Source organism: Phoxinus phoxinus (genome assembly GCF_949152265.1).
Source record: "Phoxinus phoxinus genome assembly, chromosome: 23".
In the NCBI taxonomy this organism is placed as follows: Eukaryota; Metazoa; Chordata; class Actinopteri; order Cypriniformes; family Leuciscidae; genus Phoxinus; species Phoxinus phoxinus.
In genome coordinates, this window is record NC_136898.1 from 5,266,804 (window position 1) to 5,280,147 (window position 13,344).

The window sequence follows — 13,344 nt, forward strand, 5'->3', positions numbered from 1 at the left end:
CTGGTCGACATGCATACCAGGACAGACCAGCAGGGCCCTCCCATTACCACATGGTGACCAGGGATATGTTCCAGAAGAGTCATGTGACCGCTAGTGTCCTCTTTCTCAGAGTATCCCATTGCAAAAGATGCATGTGAATGCAAACTTTACATTATGACTGTATGTCCAAAGCAATGCTACAGAAATAATGCATACTATTTTCAGTCATTCAACAGTACTGGATGAATCAGATAAATTAATGTTTGGATGGATCTCTCGAAACCTGTCATATTTCACCACAAAATAAAAAAATAAAAAAAAATTTTTATTTAATAAAAATGTTATGGTAACACCTTATAGTAAGGTTTAATTTGTTAGTTGATGCATTAACTAACATGAACTAACATTTTAAATGTTAAAATTAACAATAAATACATAATAATTAAATATTAATTTAGTTGAAATTAACATGGATTAATATTAATAAATTATAAAGTGTTGGTCATATAGTGTATATATATAGTTACACTTTATTTTAAGGTGACGTATTACATACTCAAATAAGTACTATTAATAAGTAATATTAATTAACGATGTACCTACTATAGAGTTACAGTTAGGGTTTGTTTAAGAGTTAGTTACTTGTAATTATGCATAATTTATTGTTATTACTAGTAAGTACATGTAGTAACGTGTAACTTTCACCCTAAAATAAAGTGTTACTATATATATATATATATATATATACACACATATATATATATTTGTGTGTGTGTGTGTGTGTATATATATAATGATGTCATATACAATAATGTCATAATTCCAGAAAAATATTGGAATAGTCTTAAAGTAGACCTACTTTTCTTTATGTGAAATATAATTTTTTTCCTTTCTTTCTTTCACATTTGTAGATGAAATTTACCATGGACAAGATTATTGTCATTAGCTGTAATTAAAACTAAAACCATAAATAACATTTTCATTAATTGAAATAAAATTAACATTAACTAAAATAAAATCTATATATATATTGGCCTATATATAAATAATATGTATAACTTATTTTATTTGAGCAAGTTGTCAAGGCAACATTTCTGAAGTTGAAGAACTAAAATAAATAAAACTAAATATATAAAAGACAATACATATACAGTACATATGATAAAAAACTGACACAAACACAATTAAATTACTAAAACTTTTAAATTAGAATTCAAAATATTAACTTAAACTACGATAGTAATGATACTAAAATAATGTTGCTTTCCAAAGAACATCATGGCCTTGTCCTGTCAAATACAAATTAAGTTTCATCTAAATGACATTAATCTGCATGAAAAGCTGCAATATCTTCTTGAAGGGGCAATAATCCTGGGCACTTGTGCCAAGGCCAACAGAGGCCTGCATGTCAGTGATACTTTCATCTAAATATACACTAGACTGACGGGAGCAGGTGAGAGAGGCCCTGCCAGACACCGAACCATCACGCATACATGTGCTTATGTGTGTGTGAGTGTGTATGTCCTTGTTGGGTGCGGTTGGGGTGAGGATGCCATTTCCCCTTCACTGTGGATCGAGATCTGAACTAAACACAACCCAATTTTGGGTTTCTCTTCAAAGCCAGCTGGTCTGGCTTTATTACTTTTTCCTCAGCCTTATTTTTTTTTTGACGTATAAACAATCTTTTTACTTTTACTTTTCTACAAAGACTGACCCACAGCAGGTGCTGGAGGGTTGACCTTCCTGGAGAAGAACGTTATCGGACTGGTAAGTGACCAAAAAGTATCAAAATTGTTTGATGTTGGCGGAAAAATGACATGTCTGTGGTGAACATAAGTCAATAAAGTGCGTGTGCTTGTGTGACACGGTGTTTCAACACGTCTCGTGGAATGCGGACCTGAGAATAGAAATAGAGAGATACAAATTTAGAGAGGTCGGCTTTTTTTCGGGACATGCTTTGCCTTCGTAAATAGATATGTTTGTCTAGGAGATGAATGCAGGGAACGGGCCACCGTTTACTAATATTGAGTCAAGCTTATTTACGGCTCCTTTTATGACAAAAAGAGCTTTGACGTCGACCGTGGCTTTCTTTGTCGGACAGTTTGAGGACTTAATCACGCCAGTGATTTTGTTTGTTGCTAGTGTACATAATATTGAAATAAAAAGATGAATATATGTTGGAATTAAGTGTGCACAGGTTCCGAGGATGAAGCCCGGTCACATGAAGGACAACAACTATGATAACGATAAAGATATAAAAGTCCAAACTACAACTTGGGGGCTTTTGCACCGGAAAAAACTAATGATTGAATTACCCAGTTTTTGCCGTGTTCGCACCGCGACAACTGGCAACGAATTTAGTTCTAGGAACTTTTTGGGGAGCTAAATTAGCTCATACTTCAGAGTAGGGTTTAACCATAGACTGTAAAAAAAAAAATCGATGGAGTGTCCGTGACGTCACCCGTAGGTTTCTGAAGAGCATTTTTGAAGCCCAAAGTGGGCGGAGCCAGCCGTCACCATCTTGGCAGCGCATCACTCACGGATAACCAAAAATGGGCAAAAAGGCGGGATTAGCTGAGGTGATGCGACGGCTAACAGACAGCAAACAAACGGCTAGTAGTGACATGCGGTGCAATCCACCTGTCACTCAAGTAGCCACGCCCTTAATTATGCAGAACTTTAAGCTTGATATAATTTAAACGAGTTATAAAAAAAATCACCCCCCTCACAGTTTTCATGAAGGGAAAAATTTGCTATATAGACCAAAACCACTTTTTGTACCAGGCTGTGAACATGTTTTTTTCTGCTGTAAAGTTGGGCATTCTTGGGGAGTCGATGAATTGCAGTTTAAGTCACTTCCGTGTTGGATTCAAGAGAGAGGCCGGAAGGTTGGCGCTTGGGTTTAACCCAGCACAATAGGACCTACCAGTAACGCAAGAGTACGTTGATTGGTCGAAAGCATTGCTATACGAAACAGCACCCGCCATTTAAAAAAGATGCTAAATGCACATAGTTTACTCCACAAACAAACTTCACGATGGAAAACAGGGATTGATGGACCGACTCAGAAGTCCACTGCTTAACCTTTACGCCACAGAGAAAATCCAACGCGATTTTGAAGGGACCAAACCCTTCTTTTTGCTCTTTCCATCGCATAACTTCCATCTCCGTTATCACGAATCCCTCGCCTCGAGAGAAAAAAAAAAACTGCAAAAACACAGCTCCTGTTACGGCATCCTCCATTCTCCAAGTTGTTGACGTTGGTTGATGCCACGCTTAAATGACATCGCTGTCGGCGGTGTTCCATCACTTCAAAGTTCCAACTGGCGATACAAATGCAACCAGGAAAATGGCCCTATAGGGGAACAATAATTTTTTCGGGGAACCGCCCTGGTGGCTAGTTCCTATAACTGAGTTCCTATAACTACTCGGTTGAAAGCCCCTTATAAAGATAACGATACAGAGAATCGATATTGTAGGAATCACTTTCAGAATGATTTTTTTACAGCTTATGAACGATAAAAACATTAACCAGCCAATCAGAATCCATCCTGCTACAAAGAGCTCGAGCATTTAAAGTGGCAGACCACAAAATTGCGCCGATATCTGCTGGTGTGTGGACGCAATGCAATAGTTTGTTATAGTTATCTTTATAGTTATTGTTCTTGGTGTGAACGGGCCTCAAAGATAACGATAAATATATAGTTTTAAAAAACGAATCCGCACCACAACTGTAACGATAACGGCACCAAGAAACAATATCATTGGAAGCTAATTGACAGCCAATCAGAATCCATTGTGCTTTTATGTCATATGCTGCTTTAAATGCACAAGCTCTTTAAAGCAGGATTGATTATGATTGGCTGTCAGTTAGCTTCCAATGATATCGTTTCTTGGTGCCGTTATCGTTACAGTTGTGGTGCGGATTCGATTTTTAAAGCTACGTCTTTATCGTTATAGTAGCATTAATGCTCATCGCTGGTGCTTGATCCACTCGTTTCTTTCTCTAGGCCACAGCTGTAGGGAATCCATCATGAGTGTTTGAGATCGTGAAAGGCACATCAAGGGCATTTGAGGTGCCCACAAAACCACCAATTCCTCCCCACAAACCACTGCAGCCTTCTCCTCTTACGGCTTCAGTTTCAAAACAAGACGCCGTGATAATGCTATCCTTATGTACCAAGTGTGAGCGTTTGTGCCATTGTTTATACAGTTTAGACTCTCTGGCTGTCCCGATGGCTGATGCTCTAAAAAAGCTGAATGTGTCGGAGAAGGAAGCGCAAACTGACCCACTTTGGATGTTGAATGTCATTGCAGCAAGATTTGCATGTTCAGCTGCACCATGATCCGTTTTCGTATTTTGAGTATATAGTAGAGCGTTTATCATGCAGCTTGGTTGTTTAATATTGTGTGTTCTGGTAGAAGGCGCATTTCCATATTTGTTGAAACTAATATGTCTGCTAAATTAATAATTATAAAAATGATAATAAAAAAATTATATATAAATGCATCATGGCAAAGCAGATGACAGATTCAATTATATATATTTAATATATACAATATATTTCTTTAGAAAAAGTCATGTTCATTTTTGTAGCATGACTTTTTCTAAAAAATATGATAAACATGAAAAAATGCTGTATTGCTTGCGATTCTTCAAAATGTTTTTCTTTAATATAAATGTGATTTGGTAGTTTTGGAGTATAGGTAAAAGTTGTGCAATTTTGATTTATTCATTTTTCTTTGATGCTGTATTTGTACTTCTGCACATGGGTTTTCGTGCAACATCATAATGTAACATTGTTGGCGTAATGTAGTGTAATATGAGATATGTTTATCAAAAGCATACCTGTAAGCATAGGTATCAGGTTATGTAACACTCAGAGATGACATGCCTCAAAGGCAGCCAGAGACATCAGTGCCTGAGAGCTTGTCAGGTGAGCCACATAATGCGGCGTGATTTGAAGCGAGTTTTGCACGCTAGGACTTCCCCAGTGAAACCAGAGTATGAGCAATAACAATAGAAAGCATGTTTTCTGTAATCAGGCTTATATGTTGAGGATTACAGGTGTCTAGTTGTGAGCTCAGCCACAAATGCAAACTACTAAATAGTCGTCTGTGTTAGACACGAATAGCCTGTAGATTCTTACTAACAAGTGTATTGCGTTGAATAATTTTGCAGGACAGTTGCAGTAACGTGTGGCTGTAGAAGTTAGCGGACGACGAACAGGGAAATCCAAAATAATAATGAGAAATCTCAGGAGAAACGGCAAATATACAATACAACCACGTAATTCAAATACGACACGGAACAAAGGACTGAGGAAACCTAGGTCTTAAATACACAGTAATGAGGAAACTCAATAAACATCCGTTGACGGTAATCAGAAACAAACAGGGATCAAGAACACAGGCAAACGGGCACAGGGAGAACCAAACTTGGGGTACGTTTACAGTAAAACACTGTATTTTGCTGCCAGGCCAGTAGTTGGCGATGTCTCTTTGTAAAGAAACAATGCGCACCTATATATAGGTTGACTGAACCTATAGACCGAACACATGACACACCGGTTTCACATTTTTGTACTTTACATGGTTTCAAAAACTTGCACTTTGAATCGTTTTCAAAAGATTGCGTTTTCAGGCCCCCAAAACGCTGTTATCGTGTAAATGAAATGCTAAAACGCCTTTAAAGTTTCCCGGTTTTAGTTGAAAACGGTGTCGTGTAAAACTAAACAGAACATTTTTGCATTATGTTACAACAAAATAAATGAAGCACAAACCGTACTTTACAGGAAACTTCATTTTAAATGGATAGTAGTAAAAATGAGATTCGGTCATTAGTTCATTCCAAACCTGTATGAGTTTTTCCTTTTTTTCAGCTACTGCTATTATTTTTTTAATCAATTAACACAGAAAGACGCCCTCAAAAATATTCGCCTTGTCCAAAAAGGTTTAAAGTAAAGAATAAAGATAATTGTCTTTTTAGTGCAAACCTGTTATTTGCTTCTGAAAGAAAAGCTGTGAAGCTTGAAGACGGACTGTTTATTTTATCTTTTCACTGACTCTAACTGCTGAGAGAGAGAGAGAGAGAGAGAGAGAGAGAGAGAGAGAGAGAGAGACGGCATGAAATGGAAGTTGGGTTAATCTTTTCTTCCCTATCGTGGCGTATATCTGAGAGAAACAGATTCTGGAACAAGATCAAATGTAGAACGGGACTTGATTTTATCCATGGGGAATTGATTGGATGGTTGTGGTTTGCTATTGGTGGATCTCATGTGAGTGACAGGTTGCCCCGCCCTCACGCCAGTAAACACATCATCAGAGAAGAGATGTCGCTGCTAGTGGGAGGGGAAGAAATTCTGATTAAAGATATGCACATGAATTAAAGAGAAAATTATGATGTCCACAGATGAATTATTTATAATAAACACTGTAATATTCCATAAAAAACAAGAACTGTCAATTTTGATTTCATGGTGGCTTTAAAATGTGCGTTGCATCTCTGTTCTATTACTGATTTTCATCTTGATATAAATGTATCAAGCATATCATGGAAATACACGGATCTTAGAAAACAAACAATTGCAAAATCCTAATAATGACCACCAAAGCTTCACAGACACTTAAGATTAAGCTCAAAGTATTGCTAAACTTCACATGGAGGTTTTACCCTTACCCGCACTTGGCAGCTCTGGGGGAAATTGTTCAATGAAAAACATGGCCCCTGAGAGCGCCCATGTTCCTTTGTGAGTGTCAGCATTAGTGCCCCGCTGCCAGGAAAAGTGTTGGAAAGGTAAAGGGTTGTCAGTGTTCTGTGTCTATTAAAACACGCACATAGCTTTTCTTGGACAAGAGTGGTTGAACTCTGTTTCCGCTCTCTCCCTAATGCTCAGTTATCGAGATAAACTAAACGTTGAAAAAAAAAAAATAATCTTTAACAGACTCGGTCTCAGCTGAATGATCAAATACATAAGCCCTCTGATCGGGGTGTTATGGTTATTGAAGGATATATGGTAAGTGTGTATTGAGGTGTAATTCACAACCCCGCCACTAGTGTGCGGTAATGAGTCACGTGTGTTTCTACCGCCAGTCTCTAAACTTCACTGATGCGTTTGAATGTGCATTTCTGATGTTCACTGATTATCCCCCTGACTAATAACTAATTCATACAATTTGATTAATATTTCATTTTTCTAGGTGCCAAACGAAGTGCCTGAACGCCTCAAAAACCCATTTGATGGAGACACAAAAGCAGTGAAGATTCAGAGGGAGAAGATAGTGAAGTTGAAACTAAAGGTTATGAGCAAGTGATTGGTAAGAATTATATTTATTTTCTTTAAACAAATTTAAGTTACTATTTTACAGTTTACATTTTCATATTTTATTTTAGACAAAACATTTTAAATAAAGAGAAAGTCACAGAAATAAGTAATTTCTGTAGCTACACTTGTGTCCCTTCAAATAACTGGACAAAATGAAAACAGATTTCCACTTAAGTGGAATAATTGAAAACGTTTATCCGCGACGCGTGGTGATTAAAATAAGAGCGATCGAGTAGGACGCGTCGCGTCACGCGCTTGCACTGTAGACTGTGTGAGTTTAGCCTACTGTACGCGTTAGCCCCGCCCTCTTTACAGAGAGAGAGAGAGAGAGAGAAAGAGAGAATGATTCTCTCTCCTGTGTGACGAACAGACGCTCGTGCGGATCTTGTCAGTAAACTAGAGGAGATCTCAAACACCACTGATCTATCCAGGATAACTCTGGACATCTTCAGTTGTTGTTTTTTCCTGTTATTGAAAAGACGCTTTCCATCGCTGCATGTGTCAAAGCCAATGAGAGACGCGGAGTTCTGTGATCATTCTCACATTGACGCGCGCATGAAGCGCTTTGACGCGGTTCTGGATTTGGAGAGCGCGTGAGGAGTTCTGGACCTGTGCGTGTCTGACCATTAACCCCAGCGCGCGCACGTTCTCTGGACCTGACAGACTCATGCATTACAAAGTAAGTTGAACTGTCACAACTAGATGCTTGTGTTTTTGTTTAAATTATGTTTGATTGATAAAATAGAATAGTAGGCCTACAATTAGTTATAGTATTGAATATAATAGTATATTTTAATAAGCAGTATGCAGAACTAGTGCAATATAGTATGAGTAATGCAATAGTATATAGAATAGTTTTACAAGTAATACTAATGAAGTACAGAATAGTCTATGCAATATTATATGTTAGAATAGTATAGTTAGAAAAGTAATATAATAGAAATAATACACTCTTTAATAAAAAAGGTTCCAAAAGTTTTTTTCTTCCACAAGGATGCTATAGAAAAGCCGTTTTGGGTTCTCCAAAGAACCTTTCAGTGAACAGTTCTAAAAAGAACCATTTTTTTCCCTTAGTGTGAAGAATGTAATAATCTAAAGAAACCTTTTCCACCATAAAGAATCTTTTGTGGAATGCAAAAGTTCCATGGATGTTAAAGTTTCTTCATGGAACCATAAAGAACCTTTATTTTTAAGAGTGTGGCATATACTGGAATAGTGTAACAAGTAATAAAACTGAATAGACATGTCTAAGCGATTTAAATATTCCTTATAATTTGGAGTTGTGCATTGGATGCACCATTGATGTTTTATTTAAATACACAATTTAAATGATGTCTGGAGTGGTTTAGGTAACACTAAACAAACATCTTTTTCCAAAATGGTGTAATTATGTGAATAGCATCTCTATTTATACCCCGCTGTGGTAATTGGAGAACTGTAAACAAGTTATTTTATATGGCAGCGCTCACTGAAACCAATGGCTTTACAGTTAACCCAGAAGATCCAGGCTGGGGTTCCCTGGGTGAAACGCAGCAGTTTAGACGAGAGAAGTGCTTTCCACTGGTGCTTGTACAATAATAATGGCCAAAGGGCAAAATGTGATCCAGGAAAGCCCAACGCTCCTCCCTGTACTTAATAACAGGCCTTTCTGTGAAAGTGTTTAAGCATGTTGTTAGTATGGAAAGTGCTGCAAGAATGAGCAAATGCACATGATTCTTGATGCTTTTAGAAGAGGTGAAATACTTGTAGACAAACAGGAAACGTGTGCCATGAACTGAGTCTCTACAATGTGCCTCTGAAAGAATGGCACACACTTCAACTGTTTATTGGCATCAGGAAACTATAAACCCGACGTGCGATTGCATTAGTTACCGGTGAGGGATGGCAACTTAACAGCTATAAATTATGACAACAGCCAATGTGTTTTCATTAACATAAGCTCTGCGACGAGGAATCGCTTGATGGTGAGAAGGCAATTAATAAATATTGTAACGGTGATGTGTTTTAAAAAGGTAACCATCCAAAAAGCTCTGGATTTAAATGTTATTAGAGGCCTGTAGGAACTTGGGCGGATTGTGATATTAAGGAATAACCCGCAGTTTCGTAAAGGGCTTGGCGGGATGAAGTTGTACTTGTGGTATTAGCAGCTAGTAGCAGCACATATGGGGACGAGTGCACCCAGTATATGAGTTGTGTAGGTTATCCTGCTGGGTGGTCTGGGTGCTGGTCAGACCTCCATGGCACTTTCCTTGGTTTTCTTCATTAGCCACTGAGAGAAATGCAGCAAAACCGCAAAAGTACATCACCATCATCGTTCCTGAAAAACAGCTGGGCCGATTGTAACTGCTGAATGAAGACATTTAAGAAAGAAAAAAAAATCAGTGTCATTATGTAAAAGACAGGTTTTTGTGCTGACTAGTAAATATTTTCATGATAAATGTATAACTAATTTCTTATACATGCCAAAAAAATATAAAACCCAATTGATCAAAAGTGATAGTAAAGACATTTTTGTACTAAAAGCTGATTTTCAGTTACTGTAAATGCTGTTCTTTTAAAGTTTCAACTCATCAAAAAATCCAGAGTTTTTACTTTATCACAGTTTCAAATCATCATATTAGAAGGATTTCTGAAGGATCATGTGACACTGAAGACTGGAGTAATGATGCTGAAAATTCAGCTTTGCATCACAGGAGTAAATTACATTTTAAATTATATACAAATAGAAAACAGTTATATTTAATTGCAATAATATTTCATAATATTGCTGTTTTTACTGTATTTTTAATCAAATAAATGCAGCCTTGGTGTGCAGAAAAGACTTCTTTTAAAAACGTTACAATTCTTTCAAAACCTCCACATGTTTAATTGTAGTGTATTTTATATATATATATATATATATATCATATTTTATGGATTCATGAAGGTAAATGAAGGATAAATAATGAATGTTCATTAATTTGCACTATGTGCTCAACCTTGTTTTACCACTATAGACAAATGTAAAATGTATAAATGAAACCTAAGCTCTCCTGGTCTGTGGTTTTGCTGATCTTGCTCTCAAAGCAGTTTTTTGGCACAACTTGATTTTGCCCCACAAAAAAAAAAAAACGATATTTTTTCCCGTCACGTAATCTATCTCTGTCACTGGTGTAAAATGCTCAATTCACTGTTACATCCTCCAGTGAGTAGGTTTCGCACAGAGAACTCTTTGTACGGTGGGCCGTATATAGCGTTAATCAGCGCGCCCCCACTCGACGCGTGCGTTGGGGGATATTTTTAGTGGATCATGTGTTCATAGTTTAGAGTGAGGTTAGTTAAAGTATTTCAAATGTGACTTGTCGGCTCTTGAGGTAACAGATACTGCGTCCACTGTAACACGCCACTGGAATCCTGTCCCGTTATTCCCATTAACAGGATAGTCAGCAGGTTTCTTGAGCTCCTGCTTTAGTCTGTTCAGCTTTTGTACTTAGTTGATATGACATCTGTACACAGACAGCTTTCAAACGGTGTCTCCCGCAAGAATCCCAAGCCAGGTGTCTTCCAAAGGACAAATGGACATTCTTGACCTCCTGAGGTCTTACAGAAGCCCAGCTGATCAAGGACAGTTACCGACGAGTCTTGACAGCGGAAGTTTAAGCCATTCTTTGTAGGTCTATAAACGGCATAAAGGCCGATTGGTCTATACAGCGTTCAAGTCATGTTAAAATACAATATTGCGCCATCAGATGAAGTGAAACACCTGTTTACCAGCTATTACCAGCATGCAAGTATTAACCCTAGTTTATAAGGTTACCCATCTCAGGGACTAGATTAACTAGCAGACGAGTGCTAACTACTAAATTGGCTGAATAAAATACTAATTTATAGTAACTGTTAAAAAACAATGGATTGTCCAAACTTGTATGTCTTTCTTTATTCTGTTGAACACAACATACAATGAAAGTCAATGGGGTCGAATGTTGTGTGGAACTGAAGTCAGACAGGTTATGACCAACAAATGCTGACAGAATTCAGATTTTTTTTGGTGAACTATCCCTTTAAGACACTCAAGGCTGTGCTATACGGTGAATATCTCATGCTATAATGCTTAAATATAGCACAGAGCGTAGCCCAAACCCTCAAATTTTCTCCATCCTCAAAATTACAGAGGTGCAATCCATGTTTGGTTGTCACAAACTTGCGTGTTTGTGGCCTTTTTTAGGCCTGACCATGATGCTCGACTCATGTCAGTTCACTCTTTGATTATGTGTCAGATTTTTTTTCTCGCCAATTCCCACAATGAGGTTTACTTTCAAAATGAGCGTCTGCAGATGAGATGACTAGCGCCTCTATTCTGCATTTGAAGTCACAGAACGCGATCTGCGTAGAGAGCTGTAAAATAAATCAAATATTCTTCTTTTTGAAGTCGCAAATCCCACAACACCCCAGATTTGTCTCTCGTAATGTAAACAACGTTTGCTTCAGTTGTGATGAGCTATCAAGCTTTGTTTGAGGTAGAAAGTTCATAATTGTATTTTTGGTTCTGCTCCATTTACACGTGCAGTATATTTGGAAGAGGAAGTCTGTGAGGGGGAGTTTGAGGTGGCTGCCGTCATCCTGGTTTGGTTTACAATGCTCCCGAGCTTCCACGTCACTTCCTCCCCGTGAGACGGTTCCCATGCGGCTGTAAACACCCACACCCAGACCTCCAGCCCGCCGCTGCCAGATCAAAAACAGTTCTTATGACGCAGACACTGTGTGAGATAAACACATCTAGTGAAGCACATTTAGCTTTCTCAAGAATTCAAACTTTAGAACAGAAATGTTTTTGGGTATACAAAATATTCTTACATTAGAAAATAATAATAAAAATAGCAGTTACTAAGAATTTTATTCTTAAAGGCCCACTGGGTGCCTTGGAATGCGCAGCTTTGTATGATTGGTTGACGTAATTTCCACTGAAACAGGAAGCTAAGGCGGGACATATTGAATGGCTCCTCCCCCTTTTCAAATAACCAATAGCGTTTAGTTGACCTCACAGACTGCAAGTCGCACTTGACAGCGCATGGAAGCATGGAATTTTTTCCATTTAATTCGTTTCATTCTTCAAAATGGAATAAAACTCACGCATTTGAGCAACCAAGCTTACATCTCTAACACATATTGCTCCGTGACGTGTCAACGGTCGCTTTGGCCAGGTGGTATTTATAGCATATGGGGGCGGGACGTTTAAGATTCTAGAGAGCATTTGATTGGACAGAAGATGTGATGAGAAGCTGAAGTCCGCCATGATTGCATAAAAATCCGTGATCCATTTTAGCGGAAGTGAGTTTTGAATGCTTATATCTCCTAAATGCGAATCTTGTCATTGTTTTGGAACACTTATTCATAAACTTAAGGCTAACATATTCATACTTAAAGCTAAAAAAACGTAAATTTGGATTTCAGGGGGGCTTTAAAAATCTTAACCTCGCTTTCAACCGTAGAACATACAACATCTCAATCCATTAGAAAAACCTCTTAATAGAGGCTTGCGTGATTTACTGTTGCTTATACTTAAGGATTTGAACAAACCACCAAAATCAAAGGGTGTAGTTCAAAGTATCAGAGGTAGAAATGGCCACCTGCTTTCTTCAGGTCAGTCACCTGCTGCGTGAGAGCGCGTCCCGCACACACTGCCAGAGGCTCCGAGTGCCAAGAGCGGACAGATCCTGAGACTTACTCTGATGTCAGAGCCAACCGGCTGGCAAGATCTCTTCTCCACGTCGGGCAGCCTGACAAAAACTCTTAAAGATATCGATCACAGGTCCGTGTCTAAGCCATGAACCGCTAACTGCAGGGCAAGTGTGCAATTACTCTTGGCAAACAATATCTGCTTTGGCGTGGCGTAAAAATTCATATCATGTTTCTTAATGTTGTAAGTGTTAGATTTTGCTGCATAAAATTTGGGGATGGAAATTAAAACGTTAATTGTAACATTACAAATGATTTACTGTCTCTTTTGATAAGTAGTACGTAATTTGATAACATCTAAATTTGCATTCTAGAGTACTTGATT

General features: G+C 38.0%; 1 protein-coding gene across 2 annotated transcripts in view; it reads left to right on the top strand.

The window, feature by feature from the left end:
• The first annotated feature begins 1,449 nt into the window (after positions 1-1,449).
• mef2ca (myocyte enhancer factor 2ca) overlaps positions 1,450-13,344 on the top strand; it is a 41,797-nt gene continuing 29,902 nt past the window's right edge. The window contains exons 1-2 of one of the 2 annotated variants that reach the window (XM_079599300.1): positions 1,450-1,746; positions 7,180-7,296. The gene's annotated coding sequence lies outside the window, so the exon portion shown is untranslated. Of the gene's footprint in view, positions 1,747-7,179; positions 7,297-7,615; positions 7,984-13,344 lie in introns of those variants that run through there. The other variant, XM_079599301.1, reaches the window with a different exon arrangement.